This window comes from Myotis daubentonii, chromosome 3, assembly GCF_963259705.1.
Source record: "Myotis daubentonii chromosome 3, mMyoDau2.1, whole genome shotgun sequence".
In the NCBI taxonomy this organism is placed as follows: Eukaryota; Metazoa; Chordata; class Mammalia; order Chiroptera; family Vespertilionidae; genus Myotis; species Myotis daubentonii.
The window spans coordinates 50993856-51018038 of record NC_081842.1 but is presented as its reverse complement, the minus strand read 5'-3'; the positions used below and the strand labels follow the sequence as shown (position 1 = coordinate 51018038).

The following is a 24183-nucleotide window of genomic DNA, read 5'->3' as shown; positions in this document are numbered from 1 at the left end:
GGGAAGCTCAGATCTTCTCCTATGGCTTTCAGCAGGATGACTCATTAAGCTCCAGGGGAGTTTGGCTCAGGCTAGGAGGTTGGTAACCTGGCCCCTGCTGCTACTGGTAGTGCAGAAGCTCAGGGCTGCCCACTCAGCTGCTGTGACTGCTTCGTGGAAGGCACTGAGAGGGCCCCGAGCTGTGTACACCGACAGTGACAGCCAAATATTTTCGTGCAAATTAAATAGCACACCAAATGGGAAATGCATCTTAATCTTCTTTAAATACTTACTGCTCATTTGCCAAGGTTCTAAGTAATGCAATTTCAAAGGTTCAGAGGCGTCTAATACAATTTCCTCCCCTCTGTACATAATTCTATGCCCATTGTGTTACTATTAGAACCATTAGGGAATTATAGAGTTACTTTCTGCTTTGCAATTGCTGTAACATTAGCCTCGAGTCAGCCTGTACTGGCCATATTAATAAGCAATGACTGAAAATTAAAAAGAATTCAGTAGAATCTTAACTTAAGACTTTTCTGAGCCTTTCTACCTAGAGTTTATGGGCCACTACAGGCAGATAGGCTGATACATGGGGACGTGCCTTGGGTTAGATGTTCAGAGACTCAGTTACTAAATTCGCATCTATAAAATAGGGACAGAACTATCTGAACTCCCAGTCAGTGGCATACTTGAGTTCTGGCTAGGAAATAATTCAAGTCCCAAACTATAAGAGAACATCTATCTATATATATAAAAACCTAAGCAACTGAACGACCGGTTGACCAGTTGTTATGACGTGCACTGACCACCAGGGGACAGACGCTCAACGCATAGGATCGGTTTCCTTCCTGTCTGGATTGGGCCTGTGGAGATTTGGCTCCCTCCTGTCTGGATTGGGCCTGTGGGAATCAGGCCGAAACTGGCTATCTGACATCCCTCGAAGGGTCCCAGATTGCAAGAGGGTGCAGGCCAGGCCGAGGGATCCCACTGGTGCACGAATTTATGCACTGGGCCTCTAATTTATTTATAAAATCACAGAGGTAGAAAAAGTAATTTGTAGAAAAACGGGCTTAGGAAACAAGGTATAGAGGTAAAGGAAGGGCCCTTGGAGCTTGGGAGTAAGGAAGCTAATGGTAACTACTGCTACTAAGAAAAGAATTAATATTTCTTATTTGCATACTAGGTGCCAGGTACTGTGTTAAGTAATGCCCATTTAGAAACTCATTTGGTGGCACACTAGCCCTGGGAAGGAAGCTCTTAGAAATATCCTGCACATGGGAATTCTTGTCATCTCCCCTTTCTCACAGTCTATTTTCAAATACTTGCCTTTTGCTTTTCTCCTGCCCATTTGGAAACAGCCAAAGTTGGTGCCTCTAGTGATGCTTTTCTTACTCTCCCTCTTTCAGTCATTATGCTAATCCAGCTGTTACATTTTGACTGTCTGCAGCCTGAGTTTATCTTGTAGACCTGTCATATTTGGCCTTGACTGTATTAAAAACACACGCAATTGAATCTAATCAGCCCTGAGCTTCTGCACCACCAGTAGCAGCCGAGGCCAGGTTACCAACCTCCTAGTCTGGGCCAATTCTTAGCAGCATCTAAGGATTCAGGTGACTATTAGAAAAACTGGATGTATGCTTTCTTATGGAAATGTGGCAATACGGATCTGCTTACTCACATACCAGCATCAAACTACTACTCCCTGTAGACAGGAATGATCTTCAATTTTTCTCCCAATATCCTTTTCTTCATTCCCTTTGTAACTGCCATACTGAGATTGCTAGGAGCAAATACTCTTTGTAAGATAGAAAAAGAAATAACTTTTGGGATAGAGAATACATTCTGTATGTGTATGTTGAATTCAAGTTGGTGGTTTAAGAAATAGGCTTAGTTTGGTAACAGAATATTTGGTATTTGTGAAGTAACTTGTTCTCATGGTACTTTTTGCATAGGTGGGCATATTATCTTTTTTAAAACTATATTTTTATTGATTTCAGGGAGGAAGGAAGAGGGGGAGAAAGATAGAAACATCAATGATGAGATGGAATCATTGATCAGCTGCCTCCTGCGCACCCCCTACTGGGGATCGAGCCCGAAACCTGGCATGTGCCCTTGACCAGAATCAAACCTGGGACCCTTCAGTCCACAGACTTACGCCCTATCCACTGAGCCAAACAAGCTAGGGTAGGTGGGCATGTTATCTTAATCTGTTATGCTTGGAAGAAGGGCTCTACCCCCTACTTGCAGGTTTGTGACTTGTCAGAAGTTAAAAGGTGACATACTTAGATCTACTCTTGATAAAATTATTTTTATTGTACTATCCTATCTAATAAAGATGAAATATGCAAATTAACCATAACTTCACAACAAAGATGGCAGCGCCTAAAGCCAATAAGGAGGGAATATACAAATTGACGTGACAAGGCGAGAGGCAGAAGGCGGCTCCAGGCCAGAGCAAAGGTGGTCCCAGCAGCCAGGGGAAGGAAGGTTTATTCTTGCACAAATCTTCATGCATCGGGCCTCTAGTTCAATATAAGGAGATAGGAGGAAACAATATTTTCTTTAAAACAAATGATAGCCCAACTGGTGTGGCTCAATGGTTGAGTGTCAACCTATGAACCAGGAGGTCATGGTTCAATTCCCAGTCAGGGCACATGCCTGGGTTGTGGGCTCGATCCCCAGTAGGGGGTGTACAGAAGGCATCTGATTAATGATTTTCTCTCATCATTGATGTTTCTATCTTTCTCCCTTCCCCTTCCTCTCTGACATAAATAAAAATACATTAAACAAAAACAAATGATAGATTTGATGAGTTAAGTGAGATAATGTATATGAAAGCACTTTGTGCATTCTTGAGTATTGAATCAATAAGTTATTGGAGATTTTTTTAGAGTGTCATCACCTTATCATCATTTCAAGCTGAGACTTTTTATATCTTTTCTTTCTGTCTCTCTGTACCTGGCTGGACAAGCCACTTGCCCTCTCTGAGCTTTCTTCATATAGTACATATAAATGCGGCAGATCTTATCTCCAGTACCCAGTACAGTGCCTGGCATAGAGAAGGTTTTCAATATTTTTATGCTGAATGAGTGAGTAAATAAACTAGGGGATTTTTGTGGCCTAACTGGGCTAATGCACACACAAGATTAAGCAGGGTATCAGCATGTATTAAAAAGCTTGCAGCTTTTAGTTTAGCCTGTTTTCTAAAACTTTCCCCTGGGCACAGGCTCGAGGGTGCCCTGTGCTCTTGGATGGAGGGAAGCCAGGGCTAGCAGGTATGGCTACAGAACTCCATACAAGTGACAGGAGGCCACAGAACTCCAGCTATGTGTGAGACACTGGATGGATAGAAGCAAACTCACATATGTGCCAGAGCTGCCCAGATGCTCTGATCCTTCCACCCAGAGCATGCTGGAGGCAAATGTTCAGGCAGGGACAAGACAAGTTCCTATGTATGGGATTCTGGACCTGGAGATTAGGACCATTGGAAATAACACGTCAGGTCCAGAAGTCATCAGGCCAGCCCTTTCTTTTTCCTGGTGCCTTATAGAGATGTGGAAAGAACAAAGAGCAAGGACTTTGGAGTTGGACAGTCCTCGGTCTGAATCCCTGCTTTGCCTTTTCCTATCTGTTACCATGAATCTTAGCTTCCTTGGCCCTCGTGGCTAATTATTGGCTGTTTGTGGGGCTTAAATTAAGTATAAAACATTTTTAGCACGATACCTAACATGCATCGTGTTAATGACTGCCATCCTGTCACAGAAAGGAAAGGGAAGCCCAGCGAGATAGGAATGGGTGGTCAAAGGTCCCAGCTATGGGGAGTGGAGCTGCTGCTGACACCTCCTGATGTGGGTGTGTGGTGAGGAGAAGGGAAAGGGAAGGGAAGAGGTGTGTACTTATGGCCAAGATTGAGCTGCCTCTTTCTGGGATGAGAGCAAAGACAGCAAGCTTAGGAATATCAGGGCAGGACCTTACCTCCCTCTTTGAGATAAAATAGCCCAGCCAATTAATTTGAGCAAGAAGCTTCCAGCGAGCTTTATGCAAGTCAGAAGATGATGTGTTTTGTATTCTAAATAAACCTTTGATTTCATCTTCCCCGGAGTGGTGTTGTTTTTCTTTGAGGAAGCTGTTAAGAAATGATGAAAATGACCTCTAAAAATACAACTTTGAGCATGTCACTACCGTTCCCCCCCACACTCAAGACAGATTTTGAATTTTTATTAGGTAGTATTTTAGGATTGCCATTCTTTCTCCCTCTCTCCATTGCTTTGCCTAGACCTGGTACTTAGGGACTTCAAAAAGGCACACACATCCTATATCAGTAACCACCTGCCACTGGGGATGTGCGGGCAACATTATGACCTTATGCCATTGTCTCACACTGTATATCATTTTTGCTGAAATTCACTTGTTTCAAGGGTTTTCACAAGATAGCTCCATGCCTTTCAGAATTTATGAGTTTGTTCCTATACAGTTAGGAAGCGGCATGGAATGCCAACTGCTAACGTTATAGGTGAGGTTTTTTCCTTTAATCATCGCTTACAATGCAGATTGCCTGAGACTTTTTCAATACCTAGAAAATGACCATGCAGGAAGCTCTGATTTACCTTTTGTCACAATGCCCCACCAGGCATTGAAAGCTAAGCCCGCCATCTTCCCGAACCCAGGCTTTCTTTGAGGGGCAACTACAAGCTCTTTGTTTATTTTGAATTTTTAAGCTTCACTCACATCATGATCTCCTTAAATCTAAAATGTTGAAAGAACTAGGAAAAATATTCTTAGTTCTTTTATTTCTGCTGGGAATTCCCCTGGCAACTGCGACCTGGGAAAACAGACTATCCGCACACTGTGGAGGCTCTTGGTTTGTTTCTCCGCTTTTCTGTTAACGAATTGCTTTTGAATATTTGATCCTCACACCTCCCCTGTGCTGGAGGCAGGGACAGTCTTCAGTTACTGACTCCAAGGAGCTGTTTATCCAGAAACACTGAAGGATGGCAAGAAAAGGTTGCTCTTGTTTCTGTGTATTCTGGGAATTTAAAAAAAAGTCAAAAGAATCGTTTTTCTACTAGCTGTGGTCTCAGAAATAACATCAGCCATTTCTTATTCCTGACATCCATCCTTCACAGAGACGATGTTTCTGAAATCCAAACTTTGGGTCTTTTGGGTTTCTTACTGACAGCAGCATTGTTGTTATTTTACTTTTTAAAACACAATGTCGTCTCTCTGGAGGCGGGTGCTCCAATCCCGAAGTCTTTGTGTTGCAGGGTTTGGGATTGCATATAATGTTAGGAATGGTAGAGTTCTCGTTGTGGATGAAAACCTTTATCCTAATGTTTTACTGTTAGCTTGCACACTTGGCAAATTCTCTATAAAACTCTTTCCAAGTCTTGGCCCTCTGGAGGCGTGTTTTTTGTTTTGTTTTGTTTTCTTTTCTTCTTTCAGTAATGTGGATGACAGCATTGGCTTTGTGGTGAGTGACCAGGAACAGGCCTATGGAAATTGTGTGTGGATGTGTTTCGCTATCACCCTGTGATATACTCTAGGCAGGTGGGTAGGCCAGGTAGGGCCTGGCTGGGCAGGTGTCATGTAGTTTTCCCACAGGCTATAGTCTCAAGGAAATGCTTCTGGGGCTAAGCACAGCAAAACTTTAAAAAAGTAAGCCATATTAAGTATAAATTAAGAATTAAGTGCAAAATTAGACATTCAGGGCCAAGAAACCTCTCAGATTTATCAGTTCATTGAATGCTCATCTCCAGAGAGGTCTGCAGTCCTAGTCTCTGTCTTCCAGTCATTCCAAGTGACTCACTGGTCTAGGTCTCTCATGCTTCCATGCCTGAGTTCATATTTTTCCTTCTTATCTATTACTAGAGGCCTGGTGTATGAAATTCGTGCACTTGGGTGGGTCCCTCAGCCAAGCCTGCGCCCTCTCGCAGTCTGGGAGCCCTCAGGGGATGTCTGACTGACCGCTTAGGCTCGCTTCCCACTGGGAGCGGGGCTAAGCCAGCAGTCAGACATCCTTAGTGCTGCCATGGAGGTGAGAGAGGCTCCTGCTACCACTGCTGTGCTCGCCAGCCGTGAGCTTGGCTCAGGGCTTCTGGCTGAGTGGTGCCCCCGCTGATGGTCAGTTCCTGCGTTGAGTGCCTGCCCCCTTGTGGTCAGTGCACATCATAGTGACCGGTCGTTCTGCCGTTCAGTCGATTTGCTATATTAGCCTTTTATTATATAGGATAAGTACCTGCATTTTAATGCTCAGACTGAAAAATTATCTTAATCCTTATGTCAGAGGTGTGTGTGTGTGTGTGTGTGTGTGTGTGTGTGTGTGTGTGTGTGAAATAAATTTTCTTGCTGGTGACTTTTCCACTGGATTAGATGTTTGTTGAAGGCAGGAACAGTGTGGATTTCTTCTGTACCCCCTCCCTGTGGCTAGTCTGTCATGCCTGTGTGAATGGTGAGAGAAGAGTATGGTGCTATCTATTTCTCTAGGCCAGGGGTGGGCAAACTTTTTGACTCGAGGGCCACAATGGGTTTTTAAACTGGACCGGAGGGCCGGAACAAAAGCATGGATGGAGTGTTTATGTGAACTAATATAAATTCAAAGTAAACATCATTACATAAAAGGGTACGGTCTTTTTTCTTTTTAGTTTTATTCATTTCAAACGGGCCGGATACGGCCTGCGGGCCATAGTTTGCCCACAGATGCTCAAGGCCAATGATTTTCAACCTTTTTCATCTCATGGCACCTAAATTTCAGTGTACATCAAAAATATATTTTTGCCAATTTGACAAAAAAAAAACTGGTATAATTTTGATTCATTCACACAGGACAGGCATTGTGTTGGCTGTTGTCATCTTTTTAAAATTTGGCAATCTAAGAGAAAAGAAAGAGGTCAGTGCCCCTGGCTAAATAGTCAGGTATTGCATGTTTTAAAAATTCTTGTGGCACACCAGTTGAACATCGCTGCTCTAGACTTTGTACAGCTTGTACTTTGAATAGCTTGGACATGAGTTTGTGGGGCAGAGGGTATAGTGGCTTTTCCATTGCATCATGCCCTGTTAAGAGAAGCAAGAATGAACATTTTAAGAAAATTTTTTCAAAGAGTGGAGGGATTTAGAAGTTTATAGTTAGACTAGAGGCCCGGTGCATGGATTCGTGCACCAGTGGGGTCTCTCGGAGTGACCTGCGGGGATCAGGCCAAAACTGGCAGTCCAATGCTGCCTGCTGCTCCTGCCTGCCACTCCTGCTCATCCTGGCCCCTCTGTGCCTGCAGCCCCGTAGGCTTGCTGCTGCTCTGCTGCGGTCTCAGGGCTGCGGCAGACAGCTGTGAGCCTTATGTCTGGCACCTGTCGGCCAGCTGAATGGCGCTCTCACTGTGGGAGCCTACTAACCATCAGGGGGCACCTCCTGCATTGAGTGTCTGCCCCTGGGTGGTCAGTGCATGTCATAGCAACCAGTCAACCAGCCATGTGGTTGCTTAGGCTTTTATATATATAGACTAGAGGCCCAGTGCACAAAAATTTGTGCACTCGGGGGGGGAGGGAGGGGTCCCTCAGCCCAGCCTGTGCCCTCTCGCAGTCTGGGACCCCTCAGGAGATAATGACCTGCTGGCTTAGGCCTGCTCCTGGGTGGCAGAGGGCAGGCCCAATCCCTAGGTGCAGCCCCTGGTCGGGCTCAGAGCAGGGCTGATTGGGGAGTTGGGGCGCCGCCCCCTGTCATGCACAGAGCAGGGCGATCGGGATGTTGTGATGCCACCCTCAGTCACGCTCAGGGTAGGGCCGATTGGGGGGTTGGGACACCGCCCCCTGTCACACTCAAGGCAGGGTCGATGGGGAGGTTGCAGCGCCACCCCCTGTCATGCACAGAGCAGGGCCAATCAGGGGGTTGGGGAGCTCCCCCCTGTCACACACAGAGCAGGGTCGATCAGGGGGTTCGGGAGCTCCCCCCTGTCACGCACAGAGCAGGGCCCATCAGGGGGTTGGGGAGCTCCCTGCTGTCACTCACAGAGTAGGGCCGATAGGGGAGTTGGCGCACCACCCCCTGTCACACACAGAGCAGGGCGGATCAGGGGGTTGGGGTGCCACCCTCTGTCACCCACAGAGCAGGGCCGATCAGGGGGTTGGGGCACCGCCACTGTCACACTCAGGGCAGGGCCGATGGGGAGGTTATGGCTCTACCCCATCACACACAGAACAGGGCCCATGGGGGGGGCGTGGGTTGGGGTACCGCCCTCTATCACCCACAGAGTAGGGCCGATCAGGGGGTTGGGGCGCTGCCACTGTCACACTCAGGGCAGGGCCGATGGAGAGGTTGTGGCTCTACCCTGTCACACACAGAGCAGGGCCCGTGGGGTGGGGGGGTTGGGGCGCTGCACCCTGTCACACACAGAGCCGCAGGGTGATCAGGGGGTTTGGGCGCTGCCCCCTGTCACGCTGATCCCGGTGCCAGGAGGCCTCTCAGCTCCACTGATCCCGGTGCTGGGAGGCATATTACCCTTTTACTATATAGAATAGAGGCCTGGTGCATGGGTGGGGGCTGGCTGGTTTGTCCTGAAGGGTGTCCTGGATCAGGGTGGGGGTCCCCACTGGGGTGCCTCGCCAGCCTGGATGAGGGGATGATGGCTGTTTGCAGCTGGTCACACACCCTTCAGGGTGGGGGTCCCCACTGGGGTGCCTGGCCAGTCTGGGTGAGGGGCTGAGGGCTGTTTTCAGGCTGTGACTGAAGCTCCCAACTGCTCCTTTTTTTCTTTTTTCTTTTTTTATTCTGGGCCAGCTTTAGCTCTGAGGCTTGGCTCCAGCTCTGAGGCCTCAGCTGCTGAAAGGAGGTATCTGGTTTGTTTAGTTTCTATAATCAAAACTCTGTATCAACTCCAGCTCTGAGATCCTGGCTCGCTGAAAGCTGGTTTCTGGGGTTTTGTTTAGCTTCTATATTTGTTACAATGTTTCTTAAACTGCAAGCTCAGAGGCCGGCAAGGCAGGCGGGAAACGTTGCAGTCCTCCGTCACTGAAGCAAGCAAGCCTCATGTTAGTTTCAAGCTGCCTGGCTGCCGGCCGCCATCTTGGCTGGCAGTTAATTTCCATATCGCCCTGATTAGCCAATGGGAAGGTTAGCGGTCGTACGCCAATTACCATGTTTCTCTTTTATTAGATAGGATTTCAGAAAACAATGAGTAAAAACAAAGCATTTTGAGTGAAATATTTCGCATAAGCTGTGTAGTGCTTACTGAGCATTTCACAAGCTCTCAACAAATGGAAACTGCATGATCCTGTGGTAACGGCCTAATCACATATTGGTCTGGCTGACTGAGGGAATCCTGAATTATAATCCCTGCCCTCTGAACATGGCTAGTGTAGCAGACAACAGAGTAGTCTCTAAGGACAGAAGGTTTTGGTCCAGTCCACCTGATGACCATAACACCTCAGAGGAACTACTCGTGTTTTGTGGATAAGACTTTTCATGGGTAAAAATTCTTTTTTTGGTTCTTCAGATTTTTGATGATTGTTCAGGAGCATGCATAGTAAATGGATTTTGTTTCTTTATCAGGCAGAATTTACCAGAGTTTCTACAATATTTTGCTCTGTTAGCTTTCTTATAGTATGTTAATGATTCCCATGTCTTGCCTGGGCCTCTGAACTTTGACTTCTGGACATGTATCTTTGGTTTAGTCATTACTTAATAGATTTTGGAGCAGAGACTTTTTCATTGTTGTTTAATGAGTTTAGATGTACAAGGCAGACCCTGAATAAACAAACCCAGTTGCTAGGATTCTTCTGTGTATGTACCATCCTCCATTGGTAGTTGCCCCTGAGTGAACAGTGATGCCTGGTGCTTGTGTGCAAAAGGGTGGGGAGATCTTTCTCCAGAACAGCAGCAGTGTTGGTGTGGTGCCCTTCTAGTCCCCAGAGAAGCGATCTGAAGAAAGCTTCGCTGGCTTCTCCCTGTGCAAATAAATGCCTGCTCCCTGCCTGCAAGTCGCCTACTGCCTTGCTACTTAATGGGTGACCCATGGCCGCAGCATCACCCAGGAACTTGTTAGAAATGCCACCCTTCAGGCCCTGCCCCAGCCCTGCTGAACAGCAGCCACATGTTAACAAGGCCCCAGGGTGAATCATGGTACATCAGGTTTGAGAGCACTGTCCATTCTGGAACTATAGCGGGTAAAGCAGGTCAGAGAACATTAGCGTTTGAAAAATATGCTGCTTTTTTATTTCTAACTAAAAGCCTAACAACTTGTTAATGAGATGAAATTATTTTTGTTTGGGCTAAACCCTTATTTAAGATGTTTTATTTTTGAGAACTTAAAAGTAGGGAGACTACTATAATAAACCCACAGTGGTCAGCAAACTGCAGTTCGCGAGCCACATGCGGCTCTTTGGCCCCTTGAGTGTGGCTCTTCCACAAAATACCGATTTCTGCGCATGGGCCACGAAGTCTCAATCGCACTGTACATGCGCGCACGCACGTGGTATTTTATGGAAGAGCCACACTCAAGGGGCCAAAGAGCTGCATGTGGCTCGCGAGCCACAGTTTGCCGACCACGAGCTAGAACATAGCTTCAGCAGTTATCAGCTCAATTAATTTTGTTTTATCCATAACCCCCACCCCACCCAGGATTATTTTAAAGCAAATCCAAGACATGTAATTTACCCCTACATATATCTTTTGCCCTTTTAAATTATATTTTTATTGATTTCTGAGAGGAAAGGAAAGGGAGAGAGAGATTGAAACATCAATGATAAGAGAGAATTACTGAGATCAGCTGCTTCCTGCATGTCCCCAACTGGGGAGCCTGAAACCCAGGCATGTGCCCTGACTGGGAATCAAACCTTGACCTCCTGGTTTATAGGTTAATGCTCAACCACTGAGCCACACCGGCTGGGCCCATCTTACCCACTTTTAAGTGCATGATTAGTTTCATGGTGTTAAGTATGTTCACATTTTTGTGCAGCCAGCCTAAGGACTTTTCATTTTGCAAAACTGAAACTCTACAGATACTAAACAACATCTCTTTCCTTTCATCATAACCACAGTGTTGTCACACTTCGAAAAAGTTAATATTATTTCTTTAATACCTTCCTATGCCCAGTCATTGGTCAAGTTTCCCAGATTGTACTTTAGCTTAAAAAATGGAGTTCAGTCCTGACTGGTTTGGCTCAGTGGATAGAGCGTCGGCCTGTGGACTGAGGGTCCCGGTTCAATTCCAGTCAAGGGCACATGCCTGGGTTGTGGGCTCGTACCCCAATAGGGGGCGTGCAGGGGGCAGCTGATCAATGATTCTCATCATTGATGTTTCTGTCTCTCCCTCTCTCTTCCTCTCTGAAATATATATTAAAAAACAGAAAAAAGAATGGAGTTCAGCATCTTTCCTACAGGAAATTGGTGGCTCTGTTTGTTTGGTGAAGGACCTAGAGACAGTGGTGAGAATGGAGGCTCTTTTTCCCCTACCCTGTAGCCTGGCAGGATTTTGTATAAAGACTTTGTAATTTCCAGTCTTCTTCTATTTTTAGAAATCAAGCGTTTGGCTGGGAAAAGAGCATGAACTTTGTGTAAGAAGAACTAAGTCTGAGTCAGTCATTGCTTCTTAGAATTGGGTAACATATGTACTCTCATCATTTCAGGCACAAGGTTACTATGGAAATGGAATGAAATTGGAATATCATATAGCAATTAGAATGAATGAACTTGTCATATTTCCAACGTGAGTAAATCTCAAAAGTATGAAGTTTAGAAAAGCAGGTTACAGAATGACTTGTACCACACAACACCATTTATTTAGTGTTAAGCCAGAAAAAATACTATAAATTACTTATGACTACCTATGTATAGTAAAAGTATTTTTAAAATGCTTGAACCAAAGGACTTGTATGAAAGCATATTAGCATAACCAATGGACATAGACACTGGGGTTGTGGGGGCTTGCCCGGGGTGGGAATGGTTGCAGGGGGGGGGGGGGGGCTGGGGGGGGCGGGGGGGGGGAGGGTCAATTGGGAAAAAAGAAGACATATGTAAAACTTTAGACAATAAATTTTAAAAAAATGCTCAAGAATGTTATCTGCACATTTCAGGATAGTAATCATCTCTCTAAATGATAGGAGAGTAGAACGGAATCATTGAATCTATAGTTTTTTATTAATAAATTATATTATTAAATTATTTTACCCCAAAGAAAGTGTGGCAAAGTGTCAAGATTCGCTAATGCTGTCTGATGGATACATGGGTTTCATGCTATAACTCCTGTCATGTAGTTTGGAAATACTGCAAAAGAAGTACTTTTGAAAACTGATCAATTTGTGTGCAAATATTTTGTAAACGCAAGTGCGCAAAAATATTAGTGTGATTTATTTCTACCCTCAGCTCATCACAAAAAAATTGACACTGTGAACAAAAATTATGAAACTGATTTAACTGGTATTGTTCCTGTTAGGATTAAAAAAAACCCAAAACCAGACATTAAAAAGATTAAAAGGAGCCACTGTGAAGTGTTTGAGATGTCCAAAATTTGAACTCATCTGTGTGCCCTGCCCACCTTATCTATGAAGAGTCTGGTGAAGTTCCAGAGCCAGGGCCAGGGCCATTTTTTGTTTCATTGGAATTTGTAGTTCTGCTTCCAAGGAGGAGTCGAGGTGCCAGCGTGCCAGCTCTGCTGTGGCCTGTGGCCTTGAAAGCACCTTACACTCCCGGAGCCTGCGCATGGCTCTCGCTTTCATTTGTTGCCGTCCCATCTGTGGATAGCACTGCTTCAGAGCCATCTGAGACAGATGGTGGTTTTCTAGATGCCAGAGAATGGCATTCTTGGGGATTCCTGGAGGACTGTTGCGTATTTAATCACCTTTCCCTATACTCTGGCCTTGTGCACATCCTGATTTTCCTACTGTGCAGGTGGAGACAACTGATCACCCGTCTCCTGATAATACTCCTTGCCTAGAGGGTGTGTTAAAGGTCACACATTGGATATTTATTCATGAGGATGGAACTGAAACCCCAGTCACTGTGGATGTTCTTTTAGGCAATCAGGAAGATTTAAGCTTTTAAACCAATGTATATGTGCTGGGGATGGGGAGCAGAAATGTTAATTAAGCCGCATTGACGAAAATAATAGAATACTCCTTGCCAAGAGGTTAAATGATGTGCTCTTTCTGCATCAAGATACCCTTGATTGTGGATGTTTTATTGTTAGTAATTAAGTTGCGCTTATAACCATAGTCACATCCGGTACCTGAAGACAGCCCAAAGGTCTGCCTCTGGTCTAATGTAACCCTTGCAATTATGATTTTATTTCCCTCACAGAACCGATTTCAGTCCCCTTAATCATATTTATTGCTCTTATCTCAACTCTCAAATATCTCTAATCTTCCAGAAACATATATAATTATCTTTTAAGGGTCTGGATTGTGCCAGACGCAGCAGAGGAATTGCTTCCTGGCTCTTGCATGGCACTAAATCTTCCTGCATCAGGCTTTACCACTTTAGGAGTGATGCTCTGTCATTTTCTAAGTGATTCATGGATTTGTCCTCTCATCCAGGTATTCATCAGATATTTATTGAGCTCCTCATCTGTGTGGGGTGCTGTGGTGGATGCTCTCGGGGAGACGGAGTCCTGGCTAAGAAAGAGACTCTCAGTGCAACCACAGAGTTTTTGTTTGACTTTGATGAGGATGGAACAATTGCTGCTTTTGACACAAACCCATGTATCGCTATTTAACTCAACCTCCTACCACTACTGTAGTTTGCTTTCATTTTCCATTGCAGATAGTTAAAAGGGAGAGAGGCTACTGCAAAATCACAGAAGGATTTACTATATTTGAATGGTGGGGAAGTTAAGGATTGATTGGTTTGGGTTATAGCAACCAAGGAAATGCAGTTCAGTTCCATGCGAACATCATTGCATAGGCACTGGACCCTGACTTTGAAAAGTAAGGGAATGTCTCATCTGATATATCTGATATATTCCCAGGCCAAGACTTTGAGTTTGGTTTTTCATGTGAGTGAATCTGTGTCCTTGGGAATCTAAGTGGCTTTGACTCATGTCCAGCTTTTTTGCTGTGACAAGGAGACTCAGATGCCCAGAGACAATCATACAAACAGACCAAGCCCGAGAGGAGTGAGATTTCAGCCAGAATTGATTGATGCCTTTAGGCAGCAGCACCATCATTAATAGAACTGATTTTTTTTTTTTTAAAAAAGCAAATGAAAGACTCTCCCATCTCAGGTTAGCACAGTGAGATGCCTCTGCAGGGAATGAAGGTAGCTGCTCCAGAGGTGAATTAACTCCTTCAGTCAGGGAACTATTTAATAATCACATAACTCTATAGCTGGGAACTGGGATTCAGAGAGAAGTGCCTCTCCTCATTTTAAAACAGCATTTCTGAGCCCGGCCAGTGTGGGTCAGTGGTTGAGTGTCCACCTATGAACCAGGAGGTCAGGGTTTGGTTGCAGACTCGTTCCCCAGTAAGGGGTGTGCAGGAGGCAGCCGATCAGTGATTCGTATCATTGATGTTTCAATCTCTTTCTCCCTCTCCCTTCTTTTCTGAAATCAATAAAATAAATAAATAAATAAATAGCCATTATCAAAATAAGCAAGCATCCCTGAAACTGGAACTTCAATCTACTGAACCCTCTCACAAAACTGAAGCAGAGATTACAGCTGCTGGGTAGTGTTTCTAATGCATTGCTTCCTTCCCTCCCCCCCTCCTCCTTTTAGGGAATGTCAAAGATTTACACCCTTTATAATAAATGCAAAACTAGTTGTGAACTAAGCTAGAAGCAATTCTTTTAATTCCTTGTACTTTGGTATCTCTCTATATCTATCTCCGATACTACCCTTTTTAACCTAAAATATACATGTTTATTAACACTTCCATGCTGGGCCAGAAACTAGATTTTTTTTCTTGCATTTCTTCTGTCAATGTATAGTGTTGTTGTTTTTTTAAGTTATAAATGTGACACTCATATAAATATAAAATTCTATAGCTGGGAACTGGGATTCAGAGAGGATCCGCAACCAAACCCTGACCTCCTGGTTCATAGGTGGACACTCAACCACTGACCCACACTGGCCGGGCTCAGAAATGCTGTTTTAAAATGAGGACGTCAAAGAAGTATTTAGCTTATAATTGAGAGAACCAGGAGGAAGGTAAAACTGGTTCAAAGAGCATTTGAGTAACTGTATACTTACAGGCACTGAGGCATATTGGAAAAAGATTGCCAGGTCAGGTGCAAAAATGGTTAATGACATGCAGGGCAATAAAACAATTACACTTGGGGCTCTCATTTCTAACATTCAGAAATCTTATGCCTCTATAATGATAAAAATTGACAAGTTAACATGTAACTCTACAAAGTCTGAATCCAAATTAGTGGTACATTAAAACATCTCTTACAAATTAAACAATCCTTGAGTGTGTCTGTTAGTAATATTCCATCCTGGCACTGAAACTGCCTTCCTTTTGCTTTATTTCCAAGCATTGCATAATGTTGTCTAATATCCTTAGAGTCATTGCACTTAGCCAAGGAGCCTCTGCATTCATTTATTTGTTTATTCTCTTTAGTAATTATTGAATGTCAGTTTTGTGCCAAGTAGTAGGGCAGGCATCAGAGATGAACCCTGAATGAGACAGATGCGCCTACTCTTGGGCCTCAGAGGCTACTCCATAAACACCTGAAAGGGAGGCAGGGGGTTGTTTTCAGGAATCAGAAGCAATGGGAATGATCTTTTGGGGCTCACAGTCCCTTTGGGCCCCAGTGTTTATAAGGCTAGGATGAAACGCAGATTCTACAGAGAATGACAACCAGAGCCCAGTACTCTCGGGGACAAGAGCGGACAAACACCGATGCCACGCCTTTCTATTCACATCTCATCTATTCGTTTTTAGTGACAACATTTCACAGGATCCGGATTTTGCCGTCCCATGTGGGGGCTGCTCTTGGCCTGGCCTGCCAGGTTTCTCCAGAGGCCTCCCTCTGTTTGCCGCTGCAGGTACAGATGTGCTCACTCTTGATTCGACCAGTTTTGGACATAAACTTCAGCAGCGTCTGTAGCAAAGGCCTTCCAGAGCAGCTGCTTTTCCTCAGGAGGGTTTCGGTAACTAAGAGCTCAAACGGCCTGGCTGTCAGTACACGTTTCTTACAGCAAATATAGACATTCATTAAGGGTATTTTGGGTGTTTGTCAGTTAAATTTATCATTTCAAAAACTAATGGGGTGGGGGAGTGGCTGACATTGTCTTTGATCCATAAAACATTGAGCGGCAAGGAGTTGTGGAGCTCTTGGAGCTGCCCCCTGCCCCAGCTAACAGGTGGGGAAACTGAGGTACAGAACAGCCAGAGATTAGCCTTTGTTGCCTGTGGTAAGTCACTACTGGCTCGAGATCTCGAGATTTTACTGTAGGTTTGGGTTCCTTCTGCCAGTTTGCATCTTTGTGTCTGTTTACAAAGACTGATGCTTGTCACAGAAAATGCAATTAATACTGAAGATTAATAAGAAAGCAAAAATCCTCTGAAATCACAGCTCCCAGAGGTGATTATACTAAATAGTTTTGTAATATCCTTCTAGACCAGTGGTTTTCAACCTTCCTAATGCCACAACCCTTTAATACGATTCCTCATGTTGTGGTGACCCCCAATTTCATTGTTACAAATTGAACATAATTAAAGCATAGTGATTAATCACAAAACAATATGTAATTATATATGTGTTTTCCGATGGTCTTAGGCGGCCCCTGAGAAAGGGTCGTTCGACCCCCAAAGGGGTCTCGACCCACAGGTTGAGAACCGCTGTTCTAGACCATCCTCTATATAAATGTATGTATCTGCATCTGTAATTGTGTGTGTATATATATAATTGTGTAAATATACATATATATGTAGTGTCCCCCAAAATGTATACTTACACTTTGAATAATTATAAAGACAGTGTTTATTAAAATACATTTCATTTTCAAAATTGAGCTATCAGCTGTTAAAGTGTGTATACAATTTTGGGGAATATATGTACTAGTATATCTTTATAATTTTTAATTAATGGGACGAGCAACATTTTCTTATGATTGTTTTTTTTTTCTTTAATCAGAAAAATGATTGTCCACTTAAAAAGCACAAATGAGATTATTTCAGGTTATATCTTTGGAAGAGGTGGGTGTGCTAACGGCAGAGATGCCCCGCTCAGGTTTCCTCTGTGGGAAGGGCTTGCTGGCAGTTGGATGGCAGCAGGTCTGCAGACAGCCTTGTGCTAGCTGGCAGTTCCCTGAGGCTGCACCTGGGCTGCACTTGTGCAGAGAGCTGCTCACTGCTGACCATCCCTTCCCGGGGCACCTGCCACTGGTGCCATCTGGCGATATGGAGTCTGAAGGCTCCCCGGACACCAGACGACCACACGCCTAGGCTCAGGCTCTGTCTGCTTGGCATTCTATCTCTTCTGCCCAGTCTGCTTCCAACTTCCTTTATGAAGGTCCATTCCTAATAAATATCTTGACTGCACACTCCATCTCAGTGCTGCTTCTGGGAACCCAACCTGCAACAGTGGGTTTTGTCTTTGCTTGAGGAGTGCTTCAGTAGCCATTGGTGCAGAGAACTGGCTACTGCAGTCCCTCCTGCAGCAAAGTCCTGGGAGCCAGGGGCATCTGGAGCTTGATCTCCTTCCTAATCCCTCCTCCTCTCAGAGTGAGCTCACCCTGTCCTCCCCAGCCTTCCTCAGAGGTTTGGCATTTGAAGAATTTGGCCTTAGGCCAGTTGCTGAAGCTGACTGCCCTGGGGTTTTAAGGATGAACTTAAAAGGCTTTCTTGCTGTGAGCATTCTCTACAATAAATAACTATTTTAATTGTTTGTGACATTAATCAGTTAATGATTTATCTGCTTTGAGAGACATTTCTCTAGGACAGTTTGAAAGCTCCTGCCTAGGAGTTGATTAAGAAGGTTTTTTGTAGTTGTTTTTCTTTTTCCCCTCCAACTGATACCACGTTTTTTTGGCTCTTACTTTCAACCTGCCACAAGATGAATAGTTCCTCTCTTGAGGTCCCCTATTTGCATAACCTCTGCAATCACTCTTTAATTTCCAGCAGAAATTGTAATGTCACTAGTCAGCCTGAAATGCATATGGTGATGGCAAGAGATGCCTTTTTGAAGCCTAATGGGGTTTTGTTCCAGTCACTGCATTTGCGCAAATGCTTTGTTGTCCTGGTTAATGCTGGGAGCAGCAGTGGACCCTGTCCCTGCATCTTCTCGAGGGCCCCAGGGAGACCTTCATTTCCAGGCCGTTTGGGCTGCCAGCTCTTGTGCTGGTGGCATCTGGCTTAAAGAGAACCACCGTGCTCTGGGGTCCCTTGGAATCTGTTCTCTCTCTTCATTAAGTACCATTGGAGGCAGAGAGAGTCATTGGTGATCTACACTCCTAATCCCCAAGACTCGGTTTATTTTGGTGCCTTTAACCTTCAGTCTTAGCCAGCAGCTGCTGTGTGCATTTTAGAATCTGTGTAAGTTTTAGGGAGATAAGGAAGGCCTGCATTAGGTTTGGCCATTGCTTCTTTAGTACCTCGTTCTGTCCTTTCTGGGGGTGGGAGAGCTCCTTTAGGATTGTGCTGACACAGTAATCTCACTCTTCAGCACGAAGTGCCCACTTCATGATCAGCGTGCACGCTAGCTAGGACTTAAGAGGCCCGCAAGACACAGTTCATATAAATGCAGACATTCAAAAGCCTCACTTGCTTAATGGATGTTTTTTAAAGCTATAAAAAGTTATTTTTTCTTGAAAGGGCAAACTAGACCAGAAGATGCTGCTGAATAAGTTCTTATTCTGTAAAAGGTAATAGGTAAAGACCTGATATCAAAGAAGTTTTAAGCTTTTTATTTCTTGTCCAATTTTCTCTACGGGGAGAAAGGTCTATAAAGGCACTCATGTGTGTCCACCTTTTTAATGGCTTGGTCCTCCTTGGAGGAAGAGAAATGGTAAGTAGATAATACACCATAGAGTCTAAAAGTCTTTTGGAGTCCTTTAGTTCACTGCCTTCATTTTGGGTGGTGGGGAAGGGAAGAAGAGAAGGCACACATTTGGTGGGGCAGTCCCTACCTCGGCCAAGTCGTCTCCTCACCATCATGCTGACACTTAGTGTTTTGTTTTTTGAGGTTTGTTTTCTTTTTCAACCATAGGTTTCTGTAAAAGGGGAGGGTTATAGTTCACTTGGGAACCCCAGATTCCAGACAACACACAAAGATGTGCATCCGAACTTAGATATAGAGACTTCTGGAATGAAAGATGTGTGAAACACATGTGTCAATCTGGAATACTTCATGTGAGTTTGCAAAACCCTCACCCTCCAACCTGAGTAGCATGTTGTTACTTATTCTTGTTAATAAAGATGCATTGGCCAGGAGTTTGAGCTAGATGTCTTGGGCAAACATTAACTACAGATAAATCACACACACACACACACACACACACACACACACACACACACACACACACAGACAACAGACACAAGGTAACTACAGATTAACAATGTATGTCTGAGTGATTACAGATGAACATATAGCCCATGGGAAGATCTCTGTTTGAAGAGCCATGGGAGGACAGTAAGATAACTCTACTGTTAGTGTCACAGGCATGGATGGATAGGGGAGCCTTATATTTGAGATGGGCAGAGCTCAAAGTTGAGAGGTAAGTGTGGTGAGAAGAAAGGTTCAATATTGGGAAAGTGCATGCATGGCCTGTTTGGAGGGTACCTAGTTTGAAGTAGTTCTAATCACTTAGAATTGTTGTCAGATTTCATTACTTTAAAAGTTTAATTTCAGATTTTTAAAAAATTAGGACCTATATAGTTATGGCTGTTCTGGTAAGATGAGCTTGGAATCATCTGGAATGATTTGAGGCTAGTACAGCTGGAACACAAAATAATAGATATGTTGGGGCTGTGAAATACAGCATAGGGAATATAGTCAATAATATTGTAATAACTATGTATGGTGTTAGGGGGGTACTAACCTTATTGGGGAAATTACCTCCTAAGTTATATAAATGTCCAGTAAAGGTTGCAATATAATGGAAATGGTTAAAAGAACAAAAATCCCCAAATAGATATGATATCTGGCACTCATTTCATCTCCTAAGTTAGAAAATTGAGAAAACGTAAGTGTGCAGTCAAGGCCTTTGTGGTCTCCTTGGGGTCCTGTGTAGTCCAGGGTCTTGGGCTTCCTTCCCTTTTTCTCTCCCTCTCATTCTCTGTCATGCATTCATCCATGGGCATATATTGATTACCTTGGACAGACACTGTTCTAGGTCTTGGAAATAAACAATGAGCAAGTCTCTGCCCTCAGGTTGACTCAGAAAACAGAAAACTACAATTCCGAGTAATTCGTATCAGGTGCTACAAGAGCACAGAGGAAGAGCACCTTACCCAGTTTTGTAGTCCTAAAGAAGTTTTTGGAGAAAGCTGGAGCCCGAAGAGCCAGTAGTGGGAAATAGCTGGAACAAGGAGGAGACATGGGGAAAAGGAAGAGCATTCTAGCCAGAGAGCATATTATGTTCAATGACCAGGAGCCCAGTGAACACCCGCCCTCCCTTTCCAGCCACATGTAGCTTAGCATGACTGACAGTGGAGGGAGTGGCAAGAAGTGAGGCTGAGAGTAAGAAGGTGCTATGAAGAGCCTTGTGCACCAACCTCAAAATATAGGTCATCATCCTCAAGATAGAGGGCAATTGCAGGGCTTTAATCAAGGGAGTGAAATGCATGTTAGCTAGACCACTGTGGCTATAATGTAGAGACCAGACTAACTGAAGGCAGTGTGTAGCAACAACTGAAGGAGGGGTGTATTGCATAGTCCAGGAGAGAGATGATGGGAGCCTGTTATGGAGAAAACTGGATAGGCTCAAGAGAGAATTGTGAGGTAAAATTGATCAGTTGACTGTTTTTGATGTGAGTGGTAAAGGAGCGGCAGAAATCCAAGGTGGCAGCCGGTGGCAGCCAGGTTGCTCTCTTGGGCACAAGAACACTTGGTAGGGGCATTCACAGACCAGGAGTGGGGAGAGCAAAGGGAGCAGGTTTCCGGGTGCGATAGAGAACTTGGCACTGGGTTTGTTGGGTTGGCAGTGCCTGGGGAACATCCAAGAAATTATGTGGACACTCCACCTTTGCCATTGGGAATCCTAACACTAAAAATAGTGAATATAGAATGTCAGAACTGTAGGGACTCCCAGGTTTGCCAAGGGACATCTGATTTTATGCAGAAAGAAAATGCTTAGGGTCACACAGATACTTAATGGTTAACCTGGATCTCATGTCTAAGTCTCTATCATCTGTCTCGGAGTGTTTCCACTCCTGTTTGGTGTTTAGTAGCATCAGAAAAGTGTGCGGAAATAAATGTATGTAGCCATGTTGTCCCTCACTTGGGAAGAACTGCTGACAGGAAGAATGTGGGCCATAAATCCGTGTGGGGACTGTGCCCCATTTACATATCATTTGATTCCATCTGCCCTGTGTTAATATGATTATGCCAACTTTGTTAGGCAAGTGGTTGCTTAACACAGTGGAAAGTCTTAATTACTCTTTAATAGCTTTGTACAGGGGGAGAGTCAACGTTCATGTTTAATCATTTGGTTGTCTCTTGAAAAAGTTTATTTTAAATGTGTTCTGTTTGTGTACCCGTAAAATATATAAATGCATCCTTTTTACATTTTCATTTTCATTCCAGATTTCAGTGACAAAATATTTTCTCTTTCAAGTATTATTGCTGTATAAACAAAGCAAATTTAATGAAAAATTAAAAATTAAAAATCCACCCACAGTCTTTACATAACAACAATAAAATTCAAGCTTTCTGAGTCTTTTTTTACAGCTTTTCCCTATCCATATGGTAATCCTACTTTACATTCACTTTTCTAACATTTTATTCCCCATCAAAAATTTTACCATATTATTTGTTTCATTTATTCATGCACTCATTCTTTTATTTGGCAAACTTCTGAATGTCTTATAGATGCTAGTACCCTGCATGGTATTATGAGGGTATAGTAATGTCAGTTTCTCATGAAGCTGACATTTGAAGAACAGGCTAATAATGGCTGGGTGGGTAACATATCCTATATTATAAAAGCCTAATATGCTAAGTGTCCAGTCGTCCATTCAACCAATCAAAGTGTAATATGCTAATGATATGCTAAGGCCGCTCAACTGCTCGCTATGATGTGCACTGACCACCAGGGCGCAGATAATCAACCCATTAACCAGTCGCTATGATGTGCACTGACCACCAGAGAGCAGATGCTCCGAGTGGTAGATTAGCTTGCTGCTGGGGTCCAGCCGATTGGGTCTGAGAAAGACAGGCCAAATAAGCCCTGGAGCCCTCCCGCGGTCCCTCTCTGGCTGGCCAGCCTCCCATGCCCCCGCCTGGTCCCCATAGTGCTCCAGTGGTGTCCCTCGGCCTGGCCTGCATCCTCTCGCAATCCAGGACCCCTTGGGGGATGCTGGAGAGCTGGTTTTGGCTCGATCTTGCAGGCCAAGCCAAGGGACCGCTAGTTAACAGATAACAAGTAAGACCTAGTGTTGAGTTAATAAACATGGTGCTTGTTGCTCTCATTGTTGATGTAACATAACTACTTTCTTGTTCAACATTGTATCAGCCAGGGTCTCAGGGGCAAGCAGGTGGCACACCACATTAAGATAAATAAAGGGGGGCTTCCTGCAGGGACAAAGGTGTGGTCAGAGTGCAAGGAAACCTACCAGGACGGTGCAGTTCTTAGTGCTTGCACCTATTCACCTAAAAACACCTGTGTGCTATGCAGACATGTGGTCAGTGCTAGAGAAGGGAGCTGATGCCTAGGGCAGTGGTCGGCAAACTCATTAGTCAACAGAGCCAAATATCAACAGTACAACGATTGAAATTTCTTTTGAGAGCCAAATTTTTTAAACTTAAACTATATAGGTAGGTGCATTGTTATTAACTTAATTAGGGTACTCCTAAGGCTTAGGAAGAGCCACACTCAAGGGGCCAAAGAGCCTCATGTGACTCGCGAGCTGCAGTTTGCCGACCACTGGCCTAGGGGATCTTCCTAGGGAGTAAAATTCGCAGACCCAGACCGCAGGTCAGAGAGTAGAAGAGGAGGGATGATAAGAAAGAGGCATCAAGGAGGCCACCTGGTTCAGCTGTGAAATTGGCTGAATGGTGGGGTCGCTGAGGGGTGGAGGGGTGGGAAGGGAAGGAAGACTGAGTTGAACTCATTTGTTCCTTCAGGCAGAGCTTTCCAGTTTTGGGCAATGGATGGGTTGTAGATGGGGAGGGGGAATAGGAGGGCGGCCTCCTGAGGCTGGTTCCTTTTGGCCTCAGAAGCCTCTTCCTCTTCACCCCAGTATCATACAAATGTCACTCTCTATGATGTGATAAAGTTGGGGGGCTTTGACATGATGAAGTTGGAGGTGTCCAGGGGCTCCTCCAGTTATCAAGTCCTGTCATTCTGGAAATTCTCCCTTTAGTGTCTGAAGCTACACATGTGAGTACTGGTAATCATTATTCAACCCTAATCATAATCAATAGTAACTGTGTGTCGTGGCCATTCTGTTGTCAAGGTGTGGGGGAAGGAAGATGGGACAGGGGGGAGGGTTTCATTTTGAAGAGTGAGGAGTGAAGCACATAAGCTCTCCCCCCTCTGGTTGGAGTATAGGACAGGGGTGCGGGTGCTCACTGGAGGAAATGTGCCCTCTAAACTTGTGAATTTCCTGTTTGTGTTTTGCTGAGTATTAACCAATACTGGGATCTGTTGGGTTTGAGAGCTAATGAATCAGTCACTTATGCTGAACTTCATAGGGGAAAAGGGAATGGAGGTCAAAATCCAATGGCATCTCCAATGGCTCTCTGTGTGTGTGTGTGTGTGTGTGTGTGTATGTGTGCGTGTGCGCGTGCGTGCATGATTATGCATATGTGTGTTCATGTCTTTGAATGAACAAAACCTTAGCTGTGTCCTCTGTTTTCAAAAGACATAGCGTTGTGTCTTGACTGCTGTCAAGTTATTCATTTTTCCATTGTTTTGTTCGGTTTGGGGCTCTGATGGAGGGAGAGGGGCTTGTCCAGAAAGGAGTATGGAGACTGATTTTTTGCCTTTATTTCATCCATCCCCTTACCCATGATTCTTTACTCTGTACTAAAACGTTTGGCCATGGACTCTGAGCCTTGTCCCTTTTGGTCACGAGGCCTCTGGGAGTGCAGAAGGCCAGCAGTGAGCTTCC

At 44.5% G+C, this 24183-nt stretch overlaps 1 protein-coding gene across 6 annotated transcripts in view; it reads left to right on the top strand.

The window, feature by feature from the left end:
* MB21D2 (Mab-21 domain containing 2) overlaps positions 1–24183 on the top strand; it is a 121605-nt gene that overhangs the window by 22528 nt on the left and 74894 nt on the right. The window contains exon 2 of one of the 6 annotated variants that reach the window (XM_059687398.1): positions 15850–15953. The exons of the other annotated variants lie outside the window; for them this stretch is intronic. The gene's annotated coding sequence lies outside the window, so the exon portion shown is untranslated. The remainder of the gene's footprint in view (positions 1–15849; positions 15954–24183) is intronic. 6 annotated transcript variants of the gene reach the window in all.